This window comes from Dermacentor silvarum, chromosome 6, assembly GCF_013339745.2.
Source record: "Dermacentor silvarum isolate Dsil-2018 chromosome 6, BIME_Dsil_1.4, whole genome shotgun sequence".
Classification (NCBI taxonomy): Eukaryota; Metazoa; Arthropoda; class Arachnida; order Ixodida; family Ixodidae; genus Dermacentor; species Dermacentor silvarum.
Window position 1 is genome coordinate 120,836,714 of NC_051159.1, and position 7,506 is coordinate 120,844,219.

Here is a 7,506-nt window from a genome sequence, read left to right on the forward strand (position 1 = left end):
CTCTGTGCACATCCCTATTGCAGTCGTTATCGTGATATCCTATTTTGCTGTGCTTATCATCTGTTTATCGAATCGAGTTGTGGGTAACACGGGATGCTACAGCGCTCGCTTGCTCAACTCATTCCAGTTTCGTTACTCTCAGGGATTTCTTTCCCTGCACCCCACGAGGCCACCTCGAAGCTAACGATGGTGACGCATCCTACATCCGCCGCTGGTATGATTGATTGAACGCAATCCTTTCCGGTAGTAGTATACAGTAAAGCAACGGCGCTAGAAAATGTTTTCTTTTTACTTTTTTTCACGCAGCATGTACGCTTTTTACCAAGTACAAAGACAGCTGAGAAGTGAGCGGGAATAAAAAAAAAAAGATCCGCCTTCATTCCACCCTGTGAAAGTTGATGTACAGCGAAGCTGGTGTGGACGTTACCCCAACTGACGTTAGACGGCGTTGCACAAGCTCCAGCACTGCAAGCGACGTACGTCACGCGCCTGCCCATGTGCGGAATTGCAGCCTACGTCCTGATTCTTCTAGGCCATCCGTCAGGCACAAGCTCTTCATTGAACTAAGTTAACGTTTAAAAGGAATCTGCGTCAGAAAATGCGCAAAGTATACGACTTACACACTAGCTGCAAACATGATAGCTTCATATTGTTATTCGAATATACAAGAAAACATAAATCTGTTACACGGAAAATGAAAGACGAAGCCCTCTTCCAGCTGCCATTTGAGGTCTGTTCGAGTGGCCGCGGCCGCTAGGAGACAGTACACAGCATACATGCTCATTCTTATAGGCCATCCGCCTAGCGTAAATCAGTTGTTGGAGTAATTGAATTTCTCAAAGTAAAATGTGCGGAAAAATTTGTAAAGTACGACTTGCACACAACTAGCAGACATACGAGCATTGGATTGTAATTAAAATGTAGGAGACAACATGACAAAAGCTAATGTAATGCGCACTCCCTTGAGCAGCGAAAATATAGGTACCACGAATTCCTCTCTAAACTCAATTTTTTTCTTCTCCGGCTATCCACGTAACTTGAAATTGAGTACTCTATAGTCCACAATTTTCATTACACATTTTCAGTGCACTAATCAGTTTCACTTCGTGCATTTGAATTACGAATAAATTAAGTTTTTGGTAAAATTGTGGCCCCCAAGCTCTTGCTCACAGGTGCACACCTCACTGAATTCTAAAGAGTTTGTCTTTTGCACATACATCATGACTTCGACCACATACATATGTGTACTGATTAAATGTATACTCAGCTGTATACGGCCACGTCCAAGTCAGAAAGATTTTCGCGAGCACACATCGGTGGAACGCGCGGTTGTCGACGGGAGCGGACGCGCTTCACATCGACTCCTGCTATTATGCCAATCAACGCAGCGTTAATTTACAGTTACCGTGATATAATTGGTACCAAAGTGTGCGCGAAGGTGCGGGGCATCGACCGGTACCAGTTTTTACCAAACGGTACGTGATTTTCTCGATTTACGAGGACTCTTCTCTGGTGCGGTGCGGACTTTTCGCTAAGCCTAACGTAGGCCTACCACGAGTACGCCCACCGGTCGTGACGGGCCCGGCCGCTAGGCCTAACCCTGCGACGAGTACGACCAAGATGGCGTCCGAAATGGAAGTGGTCACGTCGATGGAAGACAACACGGCGTCAACGCTGAGCATCGGCAGTTTCGGCGGGCGCACTTGCATCGAAGTTCACGGAGAGGACATTACACCGGAAGAAGTCGAAGGCTGGTCGGCCTCCGGCAAGCGCATCAAGTAGATCATGGCCGGCAAGGAAAGCAGTGAGTCCGCCACTATTACTCGCCAGCCTAGACCCAAGACCAGGGCCAGCTTTGCTAAGAGAGTTGCAGCTTCGGTAACGAAAGCGGCGAGGATGCCGATAGATATGCCGAAAGAAGACACCAAGGTAGTCATGAGACCACGTGGCGGTCTCAACGTAGCGAAAACGGAGGCTTCAATTATCATGTCGGTCGTCAGGACGGCGGCTCGAGTAACGAAGGAAGAAGCCAAAGCAGACACCATCTGCACAAACGCGCAGCAAAACATCATCGTGGTCAGCACCCCGGACGAGAGGCGCGCCACGCTGTACTCTAAGGTCAAAGCCCTTAACATAGGAAGTAAGACATACGAAATCAACGCCTACCGAACGGCGCCAAACGGCACGGTCAAGGGAATCATCCGAGGTATAGCCGTAGACGAGACCCAGGAGGAGATAGCCGAAAACATCGTGAACCCCTACAACCCCCTAGCGGTGGAGGCGCACAGAATCGGCAATACAACCACAGTGATAGTACTTTTCGCTGGACAGAAAGTACCGAACTACGTCAAGTATGGCTCGATATTGGTCAAGTGCGGGCTTTACCGCAAGCACTTTGACGTGTGCAAGCAATGCGGCAGGGTCGGCCATAGAAGAGACGTATGCCCGAATACCAACGCCAAAGTGTGCTTCGGCTGCGGAATCGCAAACCCCAGAGAGGGTCACGAACGCGAATGCAAGCCCAAGTGCAAGCTATGCGGGGGACAGCACCCAACGGGCGAGAGGGAATGCAAAAACAAGTACAAGATGCCGTACGTGGTGAAGAAGCGGCAATGGGAACGCAAGATGGAAGCCATGCAGCAACAACCGGACTCGGAAAGCTCTCCGCCGCGACGAGCGTCGCCTGCCGAGAGACCCCGCGGGGAATCAAAGCAGCGTGACAGCAGCCGCAAAAGGGACGACAGCAAAATAGGCAGGAGCGCCAGTCGCCGCAGACCGTCGCAGTCGAGGGAGAGAGGCTCCTGGGCCGACGCAGTCAAGGCAAACATGGCAGAGAAGAGACAACCACCGGCGCAAAACGCCGCGAAGAAGATCCAAGAAGCGAACGGGGTGGAGAAATCCTTGAGAGACGAGAACGAGAAGCTAAAGCGGAGAATCGCCGAACAGGACACAACCATCAAGGAAATCAACGAGAAGGTAATGACATTAATTGCGATGCAGCAACAGCAGCAACAGCAGCAACAGCAGCAACAGCAGCCGACGCCCGTGCAACAGAGGAAACAAGAGATGACCGAGGACGAACCAGAGGTCGAGGTACACCCGAGAGCCACGATAGCGGCAGGACCGGCTCCCAAGAGGAGAGCCATAGAGGGTGCCAAAGAACGAAAGATAACGGAGAAAATCGAAAAACAGGGCGACAGACTCGACCATCTTGAGGCGACCAGCAAGGTAACCAACGAACGCCTCACCGCGCTCGAGCAAACGGTTCAGCAGATGACAACCAACATTCAGAGCACGATCCAGAACATGATAGCGCAGATGCAAACACAGCTGCAAGCGCACATACAGGCCCAAATGCAAAGTATGGAAGGACAGATCATCGCCAAACTGCAGCAATCATGGCCGGGACAGCACTCATAGCAGTAACCACACCGCCAGTGAGAGACCTCTTGGTCTGGCACTGGAATTGCAACGGCTTTACCGGCAAGAGAGCGGTGCTGTTGCAACACTTGCAGCAACAAACGAGGAAACCAGACGTAATAATGATACAAGAAACACACAGCGAAGAGACACCAAGACTCCCGGGCTACGGGTCGAACGACAGCCCGCCGAGCGAAAGGGACACGTCCAAGGGCAAGGGCAGAGGGGTCTGCACCTTCGTTAGGAAAGGGATCACCTTCATGGAACACGAACTGATCGGCAGAAGCGCCATCGAACACTGCACGGTGGAAGTAATTACGGGCAAGAAGAGGAAGGAGAGCACTTTCCTGGTGAACGTCTACAGCAATCCGTCTCACGGACAACAGAAGTTCAAGGCACTACTTCACAAGGCGAGTAGAGTCGCGGGGAGCAATACGCTCCTAGTGTGCGGAGACTTTAACGCTCCGAACCAAGGCTGGGGCTACCAAAGAACGGCGGTTAAGGGAAGAGAGCTGATGCAAGATGCCACCGACGTGGGACTGAACCTAATCACGGATTCGGTCTTTCCCACCAGAATCGGTACATCGGTTACGAGAGACACCACTCCGCACCTTACCTTCATCAAAACCGAAGGAAGAACGAGACAAGCGGAATGGAGAAACACGGGACAAGAGCTGGGCAGCGATCACTACATCGTGGAGGTCGTCGTACCGCTCGAAGGCCAAGGCAACACCGGCATAAGGAAGCATCGCATTACGGATTGGGACGCCTTTCGAACGGAACTACCCGCGGTGCAACTGGACATTATGGACATCGAACAATGGGCGGCTAACGTCGTTGAGACGACGGAAATTGCCACCAAAGAGCTGGAAACGGACGAACGGATAGACAAGATCGACAGTCGGCTCGCCTACCTGATAGAAGCCAAGCAGTCCATAAAGGCGAGGTGGCAGAAGCAACGAACGAACCGAAGTCTAAGGAAGAAGATCGCCGAGCTCAACAGGCAGATCGAGGCAAGGTGCTATGCACCCAACAATGGAACGAGGCCTGCAATGAAGCGGACGGACAGTTACACAAGGGCAAGACGTGGAACATGCTGCGGCACCTCCTCGACGAAACAAAGACCAAGGGCCACCAACACAACAACCTGGCCAGGATCCTACACAAGGCAATCTGCGAACACGGAGAGGACGAGATCAAGCGGAACTTGGACGCCAAGTACCTACCGACCACCCCCACGGAAAGACACCCGGATTACCAAGGCAGCGAGAACGAGACGCTAGATCGAGACATCGAGACATGGGAAGTCAGAGCTGCTCTGCAGGATCTCAATGGCAGGTCCGCCGCGGGTCCCGACCGAGTGACCAACAGAGCGCTCAAGAATCTCAACGAAGCGGCCATCGAAACGCTCACGAAATTCTACAACAAGTGCTGGCAAGATGGAAGGCTACTCAAGTAATGGAAAGCAGCCAAGACAATTCTCATCCCCAAGCCTGGCAGACCACCAAACATAGAGAACCTCAGGCCGATCTCGCTGACTTCGTGCGTGGGAAAGGTCCTCGAGCACGTTCTCATGAACAGGTGGCAGCGTTACCTGGAAGAATCGGAGCTCTACCCGAATTCCATCATAGGGTTTCGGAACAAGCTCGGGACGCAAGACGCCATGGTCTTACTGAAGAACGAGATCATCGACGATATGACGGCCACCAAGGACAACAGAGCCATACTTGGGCTGGACCTGCAGAGCGCTTTCGATAAAGTGAGGCACTCGGCTATCCTGGCCCAAGTATCCAGGCTAAACATGGGCAGAAAGACATACAAGTACATCAAAGACTTCCTGACGCAACGGACCACCGAAATCAGCGCGGGAGACCTGCAGCTCAAAGAGAAGAAGCTGGGCAGCGTCGGAACCCCGCAGGGTTCGGTGATCTCCCCGTTACTCTTCAACCTCGTGATGATCGGGGTGGGCAACCGGCTAGAAAGAGTAATGGGAGTCCGGCACACCATCTACGCCGACGACGTTACGCTATGGGTACCGGGAGGAAGCGACGGACACATCGAGACAACGCTGCAAGAAGCGGTCAACGATATCGAGGAGCAGCTGGACGGGTCTGGACTCGTCTGCTCTCCGGCCAAGTCAGAGCTGCTGGTGATTCCACCGAAAGGAGCGGGCAGGAAAAGAAAGAATATGGAATTCAAGTACGAGCATCCCAAGATCACGATCAAGACGGCGGGAGGACAAGTAATACCGGAAGTCGAGAAGATTCGAATGCTCGGGCTGCTCATCGAGCGAAATCGAGTAAACGGTTAAACGGTGAACAAGCTCGCGGGCAAAGCGGCCGCGGCAATGAGACTCATCAAGAGGGTGTCCAACAGAAGAGCGGGGATGAAGGAGGAGAGCCTGACTAGGCTCGTTCAATCCTTTGCAGTTAGCCACATAACGTACGTCGCCGCCTTTCACAACTGGAGGCCGAGTGAACGTAACAAGATAGACGCCACCATACACAAGGCGTATAAGGCGGCACTCGGTCTCCTCGGGAGCACGAGCACCGAAAAATTCATGGCGCTGAGAGTCCACAACACGCTGGACGAAATAGCCGAGGCACATAGAACAGCGCAACTCGAACGTCTCTCTGAAACGAGAACCGGAAGACAGATACTGCGGGACCTTGGCCTCGAGCCGAGCGAAGGCAAGCAGCAGAACAACGTACCTATACCGGATAGCATCAATAGAAAGCTCAGGGTCTGCCCGATCCCGAAGAACGTCAACCCCGAGCACAACAAGGAGCGGAGGTTGGCGAGGGCCAGGGCTCTCGTGGACCTCCACGCCAGAGAAGAAGGCGCCGTCTACGTGGACGCGGTGGAGTATCGAGGCAGCAGCGACGCATACGCGGCTGTGGTCGTCGGAGCATCGACGGGTGCAACGAAGACCGCAGCGAGCGTCCGGACTCGAGAAGCGCACCAAGCGGAGGAGGTGGCTATCGCCTTGGCCGTCTCCGACCCCGGATGCACTACAGTGCTGTGTGACTCTAGAACGGCAGTGAAGAACTATGCCAAGGGTATGGTATGTAGTGAGGCCGCGCGCATACTGCGCAAGGTCGAAGACATCGGGCGCAAAAGTGCTGCTGTGATCAAGTGGTTTCCGGCCCACATGGGCAGTGACGTGTCGGAACGCGGGAACGCGAACCACAACGAGACGGCCAACGCGGCCGCGTGAGGGCTAACCAACCGCGCGGCTGCAAACACGGCCGACTCGGAGTGTTGGTCGCGGTACAGTGCCAAGGACAAGATGGCCACCTTCAACGAAATAGTGAAATGGTACAGACTGAACAGACAGGCTATGCCCCCACCTCACCCGGGGCTTACCCGGAAGGAGGCAGTGTTATACAGACAATTACAGACAGGGGTCCCTGCTCACCCCGGTGCTAGCTAAGCACGTGTGTCCGAGTGTGTACACGAGTGACGTGTGTAGACTGTGTGCGAAGGAGAGAGCTACCGCGGCTCACATCCTTTGGGACTGTGGTATAAATCCGAGAGAAGCCAGTGAGAAGACGACGATCCCGCCGCAGCTAGAGGCTGCAACGAGGATCTACGATCAAGAGACACAACTCAAGGCCAGTCCAGCAGGTCTCGGCAGCTCTAGGAAGGCAGCGACCTAGCGAAACCGAGGATAAGGGGGGTGGCACCCCCAGGAAGGGGGCGGTGGCCCTCTCGGACCCGCGGAAGTAGCGAGGCGAGCAAGACCTCGAGGAGCATAACGCACGAGACTGACGTAGTGGCCGCGTCACGATGAAAGCTCGTCCTCCCTGCGTGGAGGGAGCCGAATCGACTCTGCAGGCATTCTCAATAAAGTTATTCTCTCTCTCACGCCGCTTGAGGCGTGAGACGCCGCGGCATGGTCATACCATAGAGAAAGAAACGTTGCCAGTCAGCTGCGGAGCCAGCTGCTGCGGTTACTAGGCAACGGCTCAGCTCGCGGTACTGCCACCGGCCACAGCGAAACGGCGCGAGTGCGGCCAGTGTAGCTTTCCCTACAACACAAAAAAACTCTCATTGGCCCCATGCTGTATGTGCGAGTGCAAGCGA

The 7,506-nt window shown here is 53.9% G+C and overlaps 2 pseudogenes; both read left to right on the forward strand.

The window, feature by feature from the left end:
• Positions 1–1,620: 1,620 nt before the first annotated feature.
• LOC119456857 (uncharacterized) lies at positions 1,621–3,420 on the forward strand (annotated as a pseudogene).
• Positions 3,421–3,542: 122 nt separating this feature from the next.
• LOC119456858 (uncharacterized) lies at positions 3,543–7,280 on the forward strand (annotated as a pseudogene).
• Positions 7,281–7,506: the final 226 nt, after the last annotated feature.